The sequence below is a fragment of the Halichoerus grypus genome, chromosome 8 (assembly GCF_964656455.1).
Source record: "Halichoerus grypus chromosome 8, mHalGry1.hap1.1, whole genome shotgun sequence".
In the NCBI taxonomy this organism is placed as follows: Eukaryota; Metazoa; Chordata; class Mammalia; order Carnivora; family Phocidae; genus Halichoerus; species Halichoerus grypus.
The window spans coordinates 5,747,208-5,761,463 of NC_135719.1; the positions used below are offsets into that span (position 1 = coordinate 5,747,208).

General features: G+C 58.1%; 1 protein-coding gene across 4 annotated transcripts in view; it reads right to left on the reverse strand.

Annotated features, from left to right (window-relative positions):
- The window catches only part of ZNF710 (zinc finger protein 710), a 65,445-nt gene that overhangs the window by 15,586 nt on the left and 35,603 nt on the right, over positions 1-14,256 (reverse strand). Inside the window, exon 2 of one of the 4 annotated variants that reach the window (XM_078078875.1) lies at positions 6,136-6,296. The exons of the other annotated variants lie outside the window; for them this stretch is intronic. The gene's annotated coding sequence lies outside the window, so the exon portion shown is untranslated. The remainder of the gene's footprint in view (positions 1-6,135; positions 6,297-14,256) is intronic. 4 annotated transcript variants of the gene reach the window in all.

Here is a 14,256-nt window from a genome sequence, read left to right on the forward strand (position 1 = left end):
CGGGCAGGGACCCTGGCCCCCAGAGCGCTGTCACCTCACCTACTGCTATACTCTAAGTGTTCCTGTCAACACCGACACTCTTGTCACATGCATTAAGGGGTGACTTGCTGTGTGACGCTGGACGAGTCACCTGACCACACGAGGTCTTGGTTTCCTTGTCTGTAAAAAGCACACGTGGCTTCTTGGAAGGCTGAGGGCAGGTTAATCCTTGGCCTACCTGCCTGTCACCCCGGGTCCCCTCTGTGAGATGCGGCAGCACCCCTGCTCCCCCCACACTGTTCTAGAAGAGCCTTTCCCGTCAGTGAGAGCCCCTCCACGCATCCCCGCTCTGAGAGCAGGACAGGGGAGCTCGGGGTGGCCTAGAACACACACGGTAGGGCAGAGCTCGGGTGGAAGGCACGGGAGGCCTGGGCTGCCTTGGGGGCCCTGGGAAGGAAGTGACCAGCAGGTTATTCTTTGAGTAAATTCTACCACCAGGACATCCTCTCAAGAAACAACTGACAGCATAGGAATAACGCCCTGGGGCTTCTGCCAACCCCACTCTGGGATGTCCCCATGCGCCGTGACCCGTTTACTGCAATGACTATCCTTGAGGGTCTAGTAGGTGTCAGGGCCTGTCCCCCACACAGGCTGCACGGTGCTCCGGGCTTCTGCTGGGAGGGCGGGTTTGGCCCTTGGCCCCTTCGTCTTGGCCTTGGACCACCAGGTGGCTCAGAGGCTGTGTCTCCAGGCCTGCACCTGAATCACCGGCTCAGCCACAGCTCCCGAGTACCCACGAGGTGCTGGGTACTGGTCTTGGTTGTAGGGATACAGTAGAGAGCAAAATAAAGTTGCAGCCCTCAAGGAGCCACCCTGAGCGAGCTCAGTTAACAGTGGAAGCACCGGGATCTGGGGGGCGGGGGGAGGCAGGGGCGCAGCACTGGGGCCGGGTGGGGGCAGGGCTGAGGCCTGGGGCCCTGCGGAGACAGTTCAGGGCCCAGTAGAGAACAGAGGATGGTCTCACTCCTCGGTCTGGCATTTGCACCCTCTGGAATGTGGCTCAGGGTCCCTTCCTGCCCCCGGCACCAGCTGCACCACTTGGGGGGGTGCATGCCCATGCGTGCAGGGGGTGCGGCTGGGCCCTCTGCCCCCCCCAGGTGTGGACAAGCGGAGGCTGGAGTGGGGCGGGAGGGCAGCTGGGCCCGGGGAGGGGAAAAGGCAGTTGCAGGTCTGTCCGGGGCTGTGAGCACTCGCAGCAAAACTGCCCGCTGTGTCCTCGGCTGTCTTCCTCACTGCAGACTTCAAGGTGAATCCCCAGAAAGGAAGAGGAAGCAAAAGCCAGGGCTGGAGTCTTGTGCAAACCTCAGGGCTCCTTGCCAGAGTCTCACTTCTGCTGGCCCTGGGCCTCCCTGGACTCGGCCCTGGGCCTCCCTGGACTCGGGGCATGCGGGCAGTGCTGCGGGGGCGGGTGGGGATGGGGTGTGGCGGCCAAGGGGGAAGTGTGCGAGTCTCTCTCTGCCTCAGCTTCCCCTTTTCTCTATGGGCAGATTTGCTGAGCCCGCCTCCAGGAGTCAGGGTGGCTGGGCCACCAACACAGCGCCTCCAACCCACAAACCACACAAGAGCCTGAGGTACACGTACACTGTGTCCAGCCACTTCTTTCTACAGGTAAGGAAAGTGAGGCCCAGGGAGGGGACTGGTCCAAGGTCACACAGTGAGAAGGTGAGGCAAGGACTAGAGTATAGGTTGTGGGCCCCGGAGCCTATCCTCAGCCACATGGCCTGCAGGATAAAGTCCTCACGTCTTAGCTGGCTGCTCAGTGTTGTCCCCAGCTAGAAGGCTCCACCTGATCCTCCATCAAGCCTTCCTGCCTCTCTGCAGTGTGTGCATGCACACGTGTACACACACACACAAAACCTGTCTTCTATCTCAGGGCCTTTGCACAGGCTGACTCCTCTGCCAGGCCTGCCCTTCCCCGGCACTGAGTGAATACCCCCTTATCCTTTCGGATTCCCCCCTCCAGGGAAGCATTCCTTAGCCTGTGGGCAGGGCAAGGGCCTCTTCCACAGCCTGAGGCCTCAGGTTAATTTTCCTATAGACTTGGCTGGGCCATGGTGCACCGCTGTTTGCTCAAACACTAATCTAGATGTTGCTGTGAACTATCCTGTGGATGTGATTAACATCTACAACCAGCTGACCTGAAGTAAAGCAGACTGCCCTCCTTAATGTCAGCAGCTCTCAGCCAATTGGTTGAAGCCTTCGGAGAACAGCCGAGATTTCCCAGAGAAGAAGGGATTCTGCCTGAAGACCGAATCACGGAAATCCTGCCCGCGTTGCCAGCCTGCCAGTCTGCCCTGCAGATTTCGGACTTGCCAGCCCCCACAATTGGGTGAGCCAATTCCTTAAAATAAATCTCTCTCTTTGTATATATATATACATCCTACTGGTTCTGCTTCTCTGGAGAACTTGGTACAATCACGCTGATTCATAACTGTATGTTTATGATCATCTCACCACCAGCCGGCCCACCCAGAGGATAGTGACTGTAGGGGAGCAGAGTGGGCCCCGTAGGGGAGTGTCCTGGGGGACAGACACCAGGCTAGAGGAAGGGGGAGGAAAGAGCTGATAGCTACTGAGGCACCTAGAATGAATGAATGAGACCCGGGGAGGTGGGGGGGCGGGTGGGAATCCTTGCCTGAGAGTTCCACAGACGCTTTGCTCTTCTGTGTCTTTATCCACCTCACCCCTGGGACAGTCCTGCCTCCTCCACAGGGGTGGACTCCAGGCTTCACAGAGAGGGTTTTGCTCTGGCAGAGTCCCCGGGGGCTCGGGCCCACGAGCTCTGCGCTATTCCCACCTGTGACGCCCTCACAGGTGGGGCCAGTTCCTCCCACAGGCCTGTTCTGAAAGCCCTTCCCTTCTCGATCTCCTAGGCCCCAGGCACCGAGACTCATCCTGGGGGCCCCACCTCTGCTTTACAAGCTGAGAGCTGAGGTGGGCCTGGCTGCCATAGGGCCGCCACTGTGTGAGGGAGGTCACAGGGACCCCTTCACCCAAGGAAACGAGGGATGGAGTCCCCGTGGCGAGAGGCACAACCTCGGGCCCACTGTACCTGTGTGACCTCTCAGACTCAGACTCTCCCGAGGGCAGACATCCCGGCTTCACGGGGTCCAAAGGCCTCGTTTGATTAAGAGCACAGTGCCTGGGCCTGGAATCTCCGGGGGTATTTTCTTTCCTTTTAGGTTTACTTATTTTTAGTAATCTCTACACCCAACGTGGGGCTCGACCTCATGACCCCGAGATCAAGTGTCCCACACTCTTCCGACTGAGCCAGCCAGGCGCCCTGACCCTACCTTTTTGAAGCTGTGACAGCCCACCCCGCGTGGGCTCCTTCCTCTCCCCCCCCCATGGGCACCTGCCCCACTCCCAGCGCGGGGCTACCCCACACAGCTCACCCCCACATAGCAGTGCACACGGCAGCTGGACCCAGACCTTGGCCTGCTCCTCCCCATGCCCCAGTGGGCTTAGGCCAGACGGGTTCCTCTCTGGGAAACACGGCTATGCATCAGGCCTCACACCCTCAACCACAGGAGCCGATGCACAAGGACTTCATGCAGGTGTACCGTGAGATGGAGTCAGGCCAGGACACGAGTGGGCAGAACTCCTGAGCAAGCCTGAGGTATGGGGGGTGGGGGAGGCGGGCTGGGGGCTGTGCCCGGCTCTCCGAGGAGGAGGCCACGCACACTCCAGAGGAGCAGAGCCCTGGCCCGAGGTGGACTGAGGCACCTTCAGGGGGGCCTGGGGAGAGCCCTGCTCTCTGGATGGGGCCAGCCCCTGCTTCTAGCCTGGGGATCCCTTGCTGACCGTCAACCCCCTTTGTCCTGAGGTCAGGTGGGTGGGTCTCTGATCCTTGTAGAAATGAGCCTGTCTAAAAACGACCCCAGCATCTGATGCAGAAATTATGGGAGAAATGCCACGCCGCCTGCAGAGCTACCCACAGGACCCAGGGCAGCTTCCCCTTGGTGCTGGTGTGGGAATGATACGGTGTCTCTGATCTGAAGTCACCAGGCCCCCAGAAGCTGTGGGCCCCGGGGCCTCCCACCTGATGCCCCACCGGCTCCCTGGGCAGATGCATCTGTTTCTTTACCACGAAGGAAGAAAGCTCGGTTCTCCCACAGCGGGACAGTGGCCCTGCTGAAGGCCCTTCACCGCGGCCACTTGGGCTGTGTACCCTCAAGGCTGGCTTTGGAATCCCATCGGCAGGGCTGGAAGGAACTCTGTGGACCCTCCTGTCCAATGCCATCATTTAGAGATGTGGGAAGCGAGGCCCCAAGCCCTCCCCCCACCACGGGGACGAACCTGAGAGCTCTTGATTCCTGGCAGGTTTCTGCCCACCATGTCAACAAACATGGTGGCCACTCCCACCGGGGTGTCTGCCTTCCAAGGCCTGGGGGCCTCGAGGGAGGGCACGGTGGGATCGGGCAGCAAGGGATTCAACCAACCTGCAGGAAGTGTCTTGAGTTCTCAAGAGTTGGCCCTCACACCTGCCCCTTGACCTCAAAGGCTAAAACAGTCCTGGCTCCCCTGCTCAGGACCCCAGCCACTTGCCCTCCTCCCACAGTCAAGTGCAAACATCTCCAACAAGGACTTAGAAGAACTTGAGCGTGATTGGTTTCTCCCCATGTGGCAGCTTCCCAGCATGCTGCTCGTCCCCTTATCATCCCCCAAACACGTGGGCTTTTTTCATCTTTAACAGACCTGCCCGCACACAGCCTTTTCATACGCTGTTCCCCCTGCCTGGAATGCTCTTCCTCATCTTTCACCTTTCAACGGGGCAGCCCTTCCTCAGGAAGCCTTCCCTGACTCTCCTCATGACCCCAATCAGGTCTGACTCCCCCAAGTTCTAAGAAGCTAGACATGCAATACTTTTCTTTCCTGGACCTTATTAAAAATCGTAATGATCTATCTCTTTACGTAACTACTGGCTTGCTGTCTGGCACTCCGGTTAGATCACAGCCGACAAGGCCAGGGCAAAGAGCACGTCTGTGTGCTTCCGCAGCTCATTCCCAGCAGAGTGCACACCCAGAACGAAGACTGTCCTTTTGAGAAGACCCATGTTCAAGTGCAAAGAAAAAAAAAGAGGCCCTTTGCTGAACCCCAGGTGGGAACCAGCCTCCTCCCTTGAGCCTAGACTTCCTCTCTTCGAGCTCCAGGACCAGGGCCTGTTCCCAGGAGAAGGGACAGCAGGCCTCATGTTTCCAGAAAACTCCACGTCTTTCCTCCAAATCCAGAAGCAAAAAGCACATCTGCCCTTCAAACAACTATCCTCTGCGGGACCCAAAGATCACCAGCTTCCTGTCACAGGGAAAAACAAACAAAAACTTGGGCTTACGAGTTCATGGGACGAAGATAAGAATCACAGATGAAGGAATGACAGGGGCATTTACTGGGCTTGAACTTTGTCAAGCCCTGTGATGGGCACACACAATTTCTAGGCTTCCGGGCAGCCCTCTGGGGTCGGGAGGACCATTTCCGTTGTGTAGTTGTGGAAACGGTGGCTTGGAGAGAGGCAGCCCCTGCAGGGTGGGGAGTCTCCCCAGGGCCCGGGCCAGCTCTGGGCGGGGAATGAGGTTTCCGGGTTGCGCCTTCTACCCCTGCTGACCTCAGTTTCCCTGCCAGGGCCGGAGTCAGCCCTGGGAGCCCCTCCTGGCTTCCCTTCCTCCTCACCAGGCCCCGCCCTCCCGGAGACCTCAGCCTTCTCCATCCTGTCTTCCTTTCCCTCCATTGCTCCCCTCCTTTCGTTTCCGTGGCAACCCCATCCTCTGCTCTGCCGCTCGGTCCTGCGCTCCCACCTCCTCTTTCCTCTTTCATCTCTCCCCTCCACGTGGGGTATGGTCCACATGCCCCTCCGTCCTTTGCTTCTGGTCTCTCACTCCCTTTTGCTACGCTTTTATCTCCTTCAATGTTCTCTTGTCATCTCAGGGCGACATTTATTTACCTCTTGCTTAAGAAAAAAGAAAAAGGAGGGAAGGAGGGAAAAGAAACCCCCGTTTCACCAGCCTTGGCTTCTCCAGTTCAGTCCCAGCCACCATTCTCTTGCGGCCACCCCCGAATGAGCCCCCTGCCCGCCACCATGCAGGCTCCCCATGACCTCACCTGTAGAAGGGAGGAGGCAGACGCACGGCGGGGAGGACAGCTGCGAGGTATCCGGGTGAGGGCTCACTGGGGGCAGGCACTCCAGGGGGTGCACCCTGCTTTCCTGAGGCTGGGCTGGGGGAGACGCCGGAGGCCCCCTCAGGACGCAGCAAGGGCAGGACCTAGAGTGTGGGATAAGCCAGGTCCAGAATCCCTCCTCAGTGTGGCCCATGAAGGCCCACGCGCACACTGCCCCGAGCCGCCCGCCCAGGCCCCACGCCGCGGCACACGGGGGATGCCCATGTACCAGGCAAGGTACACTCCCGCTCCAGACAGGATGGTGGATCCATCCATTCTTCAAGATTCACTCTTCACCGTAATCCTAAACTGCCTCTGGGAAAAGGAAGTGTCCACTCTCCTAACCAGCTCCGCGTCTCCACAGCTTAAGGCAGATAGAAGGTGGCCAGCCCATTTCCTTTCAGCCATTGTTTACTGAACTTGTATGATGGACCAGGCGCATGATACAGGCCGTCCCATGGAGATGGGCATCTTAATTTTCATTTTACAGATGGGCAGACTGAGGCTTGGAAAAGCTGTCACTTGTCCAAACCACACAGTCAGTAAGAGGTAAAGGTGGGCTTTGAACTGATTATAATCATGTTCTTCCCCTGTGATGTCCCTTCTTCCTGGGTCCCCAGGAGGACAGGGTTAGGCCCCCCCTTTGGCGCAGCCCCCCCCCATCCTGCCTTCTCCATTTCTGTGCTCAATCTGGAGTGATCAGAAATGACAGGAGAAACAAAGAGATTCACCACAGAAATTATAAGCAAGCCGACTGTCGCCATGGCCCCAGCGTCTGAGTGACAGAGGACAGATAGCCTGGCAGAAAATGATGTTACTCTCCTCTGAGACCAAAGTCACCTGGAGAAGAAAGGACCATGGATCTTTGGGCGCCCCACAGGCTTGTGAGCCTCTGTGGAAGTTGTGACTGGCTCCCTAAGTCCCGGGACTCAAAGGCTCTGCTGGAGGAGCTCCCGGCCCACCCAGGCAAGGCCTGGCCATAGGAGGTGGCAGGTCCCGGCGCCCAGGCCGGCTAAGCCCACAGAGACCCCCGTGACACAACAGCTCTGCTTCTCCCCCAAGAGGCTGGCTCAGCACCTCAGGAACCCCGGGAGCAAGGCCTGAGGAGGAAGAGATAGGAAGCAGCAAACAGGGATGGGGGAGTAGGGAGAGGCAGCCCCTGGCTCTGCAGATGAACAGAGCGGGGAGGAACCTGGTTCTCAGGCTGGCAGGCCCGGCCTGCACCCCTATTTTTGCCACTTACGAGCTGTGTGACCTTGAGCAATTTCTTCAACCTCCCTGGGCTTCAGTTTCCCCATCTGTAAAATGGAGTAGGGATATGGAAAGGCCCTGCCTTAAAGCTCCTCCTTCAGGTCAGGCTTGTAGATGATGAGATCATGTATATAAGGGGTGGGATCCGCATAACAGGACCCACTTTACAGAGACATCTGGTGACGTGCCCCAAGTCACCAGATCACCAGAGAAAGGCGGAGGTTGGGGTTCCTTCTCGGGTCTAACTTAAATGCGCGTGCTTTTAAGGGCAAGGAGATCGGGGAGATAGAATTTGATAACAGTGCTGGAGCATAGTAAGGACTAGGTTTCTAGGAGCTACTGTTCGTCTTCTTCCCATCACCATCCACTCTGTTGGGCGAGGCTGGTGCGGGCTGCTGGTGGGACCCCAAGATCCCCACTCTCAGGGACCTCATAATTTGGTTAGAAGGACAAGACTAAGAACCACAAAACAGAAGAGCAAAATAGCAGGCAGGAAATGAGCCCTAAATGTGTGGGGAACCACAAAAGGACAAAGTAACGATGCTTTTCCCCCCTCTATTTCAACGTAAGGGGTCAGGAACATTCTTCCTTGTCAAGTGGCCCTTCGGGAGGCCACAGAGGCTGCACCTCTCACATGTCGGTTTGTGTGAGCCCATCTCTTCTGCGACAGGGGACAAAGGTTCCCATTTTCCAGAGCTCTCAGGAGGTTTCACTGAGCCCACTAAGCCCAGTGAGCATGATCCCTGGTGCTCAGGACACAGAGTCGGGTGGAGGGGTGGGGAAGCCTCGAGATGGGGGAGCCTGGCTAGGAAGCCCCCACCCCCAGAGATGCACAAGGACTGAAGAGGGCCTGCCCGGCTGGAGGCAGAGGATGGACGAGGGAAAGTAAGGAGGACAGAAGAGCAGCGGGCAGAGAGAAGGGACGAGGATGGGGGAGGAGGGTGGCCTGGACCCAGAGCCCTCCCCTTCCTTCCCACTGCCGCCGGTGTGAGTCACCCCGGGGCCTCCATCCCGGCAGAGCCCCTGGCGCGGCTGCCTCCTGATGCCCATGCCGTGATCAACATTTATTTTGCAGTCACCCACACACCCAACTCGAGAACGGATTTATGCCAGGAGAGGAGTAAAAAAAAAAAAAAAAGCCTCTCTCATTCACGTAAAGCCTCCAGGGATCTCCCGGGGGGAGGGACCGCTGGCCCAACATTTAGGCTGACAGCGTACACAGGCAGACATCAGACATGTACGCCGTCCACACAGGCTATAATCCGTGGCAAGCAGGAGCAACGTGCAAATCCATCCATTCTTAGTCACCTTCATGCAGCGAGGCGAGGGACGAGGTGAGGGACGAGGTGAGGGACGAGGTGAGGGTCGGGACCCATGAAAGGGGTGGGAGCCCGCGTGCATATGCACAAAGACCCGGCAGACTGGCCGGGGAGGAATGCATGTGGGGGGGAGGGAACCCGCAGTTCATCTGTGAGATAAAAGGGTCGGCGGGAGGCTGGCAGGGAAGGCGGGACGGGCATCCCAGCTGGGGGCTGCTGGGTCGGTACATCCCGGGAGCCAATGCCCAATGCCGTGGGCCAAGGCGGGCCTCATCTGCAGGCTGGAGAAGAGGTGAGGGGAGTCCGGGAAGGCAGGGAGGCCTGGGAGGGAGAGCCAGGAGGGGCGCTTAAGGGCAGGTCCCCAGCAGGGAGGCGGATCCACAGACTCAGAGGAGAAGGTCCTGCAGGTGGCCAGCTCAGCCCAGAGCGCGATCTGGTTTCCTCTTCAATCTAGATCACAAAGGACGACACTCAGGGGCTCTAGAGGCCTCATCTGCAGAGCGGTGAGCTCTGGGTCGTGGACCCCAGGTACAAAAATTCAAATGCATGTGGTGCTGGGACCCAAGGGCCAAAATGACTTTAATGGACATGACAATCATAAATATCTGGCCTTCAGCAGAGGTGACTGTGGTCCAACTTGAAGGCTTCCTCCCCACTATCCTGCGGGGATGTAGAGTCAGCCCGGCCACTGCCTGGCTGAATGGCCTTGGGTGACTTGCTTCAACTCTCAGAGCCTCAGTTTGCTCAACTGTAAAATGGGGATACCAGCTGCCCGCCCTACAGAATGGTAGAGAAGATTAAATAAGATCCCGGAGTGAAAGTACCTGGCATGCGGGCTGGCGTTTGGTAAATGGTGATTTTTTTTTGGTTTCACCACTACAATATATGTGCACACACAATGTGAATCACCAAGGACCCGACAATATCTGGCATGTACTTATTACTACTAAAAATATGCTCTTACCACTCCCATGAATGAGCACGACCACTTGGAAAAAGCATCTGCTATTGTGAAGGAGAGAAAGTAGCCAAATCGGGTGCACGGGGAGAGAGGCTGGAAACGAACCTGACCTTATGGAAGGTTCTAGTTTAGTTCTCAGCCTGCACAGGAGCCCCTGGCTTGTCTGGGGACCGGCGTTCCCGACCCCAGTGCTTGTGGGCCGCGAGGGTCCCTCGGGCCCCAGGCCCAGAGTGGAGCCCTTGGAGAGTCCTCGGAGAGGCAGGAAAGCCTTTCCTGGCCGGATGTGGAAGCCCTCCTCATAGGTGCCCGACATCGTCTCTTTTCTGAAACTTTACAACCCATCAAGGCAGCCCCAAAGACCAAATTCCTAAACAAATCACAAAACCCAACTGTCCTCACGCGAGTAGTCGATTTCTGGGACCCCTGGACACCTGCTAAGTCTCTCAGAGCTGGGATGACTCACCGTCAGCAAACACAGCCCTGATGGGTCACAAGGTGAAGGGGAGACGCTGAGAATGAGGACCCCCCCCTCCCCCCCACCAACGTGCTGGCCCAGATTCCCTGAAACAAAAATGCCCAGGAAGCTTCTAGTGAGAAAGCCACATTCCCGGACACATGCACAGGTCAGGGGGCAAGGGTCACCCTCCTCCCTGCACTGCAGCCGGGGACCTGCCTCCGGGAGGCTCCGCAGAGCCCCTCCTCCAAACGCCCCCGGATCTGGGTGCCAAGTGCAGGACAAACACAGGCTCTTCCGGGACTCCGAGAGCGAGGCCGGGCGGGGGAGGGAACAGGTCCGCTCATGCAGCACAGCCCTCCCCGGCTCCCCGGTCTGGCCACTGCTGCGGGGTCCTCTCTGCTGGTGGCCGATCTGGGCAGGGCCTATTCCCGCCCCACAGATCGGGGGGTGAGGATCCCGATGTCAGCCGACTGGCTGGCTGTCCTGGGAGCTACAGTGCCGGCCGCGCCTGCTCGAAGGGCATTACCGAACTTAGTACTGACCTGTCTGTGTGCTTGGTACTAGGACCATCACCCTCCCGTCCTACACATAAGGAAACTGAGGCACAGAAAGATTAAGAACATCTTTAGAGCAGTGCTCCCTGGGACTGCTTCCATACTGATGCAAGCGGATAGCATTTAGGGTTTTTTGTGTTTTTTTAAGATTTATTTACTTATTTGAGAGAGAGCATATGGGAGCGAGTGGGGGGAGGGGCAGAGGGAGAGGGAGAGAATCTCAAGCGGACTCCCTACTGACCATGGAGCCCGAAGCGGGCTCGATCTCACCACCCCGAGATCATGACCTGAGCTGAAATGAAGAGTTGGACACTTAACCTCCTGGGCCACCCAGGTGCCCCCAAGCAGGTGGCATTTAGAAACTTTTACAGCTACGTGAAATTGCTAGGACATCCAGGCAGGCTGATAAGGTGTTGTTCTGTAAGGATCACGAATAAGAGTAGTTTTTAAAAGTAGAAGCACTGGGGGCGCCTGGGTGGCTCAGTTGGTTAAGCGACTGCCATCGGCTCAGGTCATGATCCTGGAGTCCCTGGACCGAGTCCCGCATCGGGCTCCCTGCTCGGCAGGGAGTCTGCTTCTCCCTCTCTCAAATAAATAAATAAAATCTTTAAAAAAAAAAAAAAAGTAGAAGCACTGGTTTAGAGCCAGACTGGTTTGCGAAGGCCTAAGTTCAGTCCTGCCCCTCTTCACTCCCAGAGGCGTGACTATTTCTCTCTACTAACGTGGGGTGGTACGGAGAGCACCTGCCTTACAAGCTGAAAAATGCAAAGGGCTCCCAGAGGCACCTGGCACGCCTGTTTGCTGCTATTATTAGCACTGGGCACCTTGCTGGGGCCATAGCGCTAGTTCCTGGAGGAGTGGCGCTCCTTGATGCCAGTTCTCCGAGGGGGACTGACCACCAGCACCTCTGCCACCCTGGTGGCTAGGGCCCAGGACACACGCCTACCTCTAAAAGCCTTTCCACAGATGCAGACCCTCCACCCCTCTGCTGGGAGCTGCCCCCCCTTTCATCTTCAGGCCACGGTGGCTGTGGGCGCCTTCATGGGGTGTAAGGAGATGTTCTGGCCCAAACTGGAAAAACCTGCCGGGCAGCCAGCACCCCTAACTCTTGCAACCTCCAGTTTTGCCAGCAGGTGTCTTGAGAAGCAGGTGGGGCCCAGGCAGAGCAGCGGTGGCCTTCTCGCCTGTTCCCAGTCTCAGAGCTCTCCGGCCCGGTCCACACTGGCTCCGCAGCCTTCTCCACCCTTCCCTGGGGTCCAAATCCCAAACTTGCCCAGACAACCGCATTCCCTGCTACCTTTACCCATAGTCCACTTCGTCCAGAGCCCCAGACCCAGAGTGAGGACACACAGTCCGTGCTCGAGGCCCGGTTTCCTGAGCAAAGGACCCTTCAGGGTGGGGGTGGGGGGTAGCTCAGATCCACCTCCCCAGAAGCTCTTCCTCCACCTGGACCCCAGTGGCCACAGATGAGGCTGCTCTCTGTCCCTACCCGTCCTGCTGTCTGGCTTGGTCACCACCTATTCCGGCTCCTGCCACCCTCCATGTCTGGTGCTGACTTGTCCCTCTACCTTCCTCCACAGATGTGGCCGGAACCCTGTCGCAGTCTTCTTTGGGTAGGAGACTGCCCCTTTCCCTCAATACCTTGTGCCCTCAGCGGGTAGGGGCCGGGGCCCACTCGGTATGGGGCTTTCCATTCTACCTAGCACTCGACTGCGTGCCGTGCTGTAACCATCCCACATCTGCTAAGGACAAATTCAGTTCACACCTCAACAAATGTTTACGAAGCACCTACCCTGGACCAGCTGTGCTGGGTGTGGCAGCAGGAAGACACAGAGCTTGCCCTTGGGAGCCTCCCACTAGCCCAGGCCTCCACTCTGGCCTTGTGGCTTACGCCAGCATCCTCGCTCCGCACTGCCCAGGCCACTCACGCCCCAGGGCTCCTTCCCAGGGCTCCCTGTATCCCCCGCAGGTGACCTAGCCCTTCCTCCTGGGCTCTGAGGAGGGCCAAAGGGTCTCCCAGACCTGGCCCCTCTCTCCTCCAGGCCTGCCTCCCCCACACTCCTCAGGTAACCCTGATCCACTCACTCGCCTTCCCTCTCGGGCCTCAGGCTCGAGGCCTTCACCACACCCTGGTTGCAGCCCCTGGCGGTGCCCGAATTCTTGCCTTCTCTCTACCCCTGAACAGGAGGTCAGATCCCACGTCCTCCACCACCTCTTGGACCCCTGCTCTCTGTCCCCTCCCCTGGACACCCTAGGTGACCGCCTCCAAACGCAGAGGCTTTGATTCGGGCCTCCTCCCTGACCTGGCAGCAGCTCCCCCATCTTCCCCGGGCTCCAGGCCACTCACGGCTTCCCTCTAGCTCTGCTTCTTCCTCCCGGTGGGCTCTGCTGGCCCGTCTTACCAGGGCTTCCTCAGACTCTCCCCTCTGTGCTGATGTCACCAGAACGATGCCTCTATTCCCCACCCCGCGGCGTTTCCTAGGTGTTGAACCTTCTGTTAACCATCCGTCTAAACTCCAAGGAGGGCTCGCCTCCTGGGAGCCATCGGCCTCTCTCAGGGTCCTCCTTTCTGCTGTTCCAGGTTTTCAGGCCCCTCTGCAGGGCTCCAGGGCCAGCCGATGCAGGACCTGCCGCCCCCAGGGGCTGGGGCCACGCCAGACAACTGTGGCAGTGGGTGCGGACCCGGCCTTCTTCCTCACGCTCAGCCCACGTGCCGCGTCCCTTGCAGGAAAGCCAGGCTCTCACAGAGGAGGGAGGTTTGGGTGGGTGGGGGGGATCTGCATCCACCTCGGACCTTGACCCTCACATCGAGGCCCACCCTAGGGCCAGGCAGAGAGGGAGCCGGTCCCCAGGGCCATGTCTGAATCCTGCGGGCGGCAGGACCGGCCCTTGAGCCAACCATCCCTGTTGCCCGATGCGGGCCTTCCTGGCGAGAACCGGCTGCCTGTGAGCAGCTCCCTCTGGTCTGGCGGAGCCCCTTTCCAAACACCCTTCCCTCTCAAAGTGGGAGCCTGGAGGAAACCATGTCCCACACGGCGGGGTTTTTTTTTTTTTTTTCCTTTTACACATTTAGAGCAACGGAGGAAAATGAACACATTCACATTCTCCCTGCTCAAATAAACCGACTTCTCTGTGCGTTCCATCCCTTGAAAACAGAAGCACTATTCAAAAAGAAAAAGAAAAAAGAAGAAAGAAAGAGGCAAAAAGAACTGAATAGAAGAGGAAGAAGGGGGGAAGGAGAGCGGGAGGAGAGTGGTCCCCGAGGGAGCCGGGCAGGGCTCAGAATGAAAGGCAGAGCGGGAAGGGAAGGAGAGCGGAGAGACAAAGCGGGAGAGAAAGCCGGGAGCTTTGAAAGGAAGAGTGTTCGGCGTGAATTCGGCGTGCAGGGGAGAGGGGAGCACTTGAAAAGGAGCAGCCGAGGCTGTGACCCCTCATTCACACTCGTGCCAATCACAGTGACAATGCAGACCCTTTTCTTCATTTTTCCTTCTCCCCTTTCTGGGGAGAAAGGGAGGGAGGGAG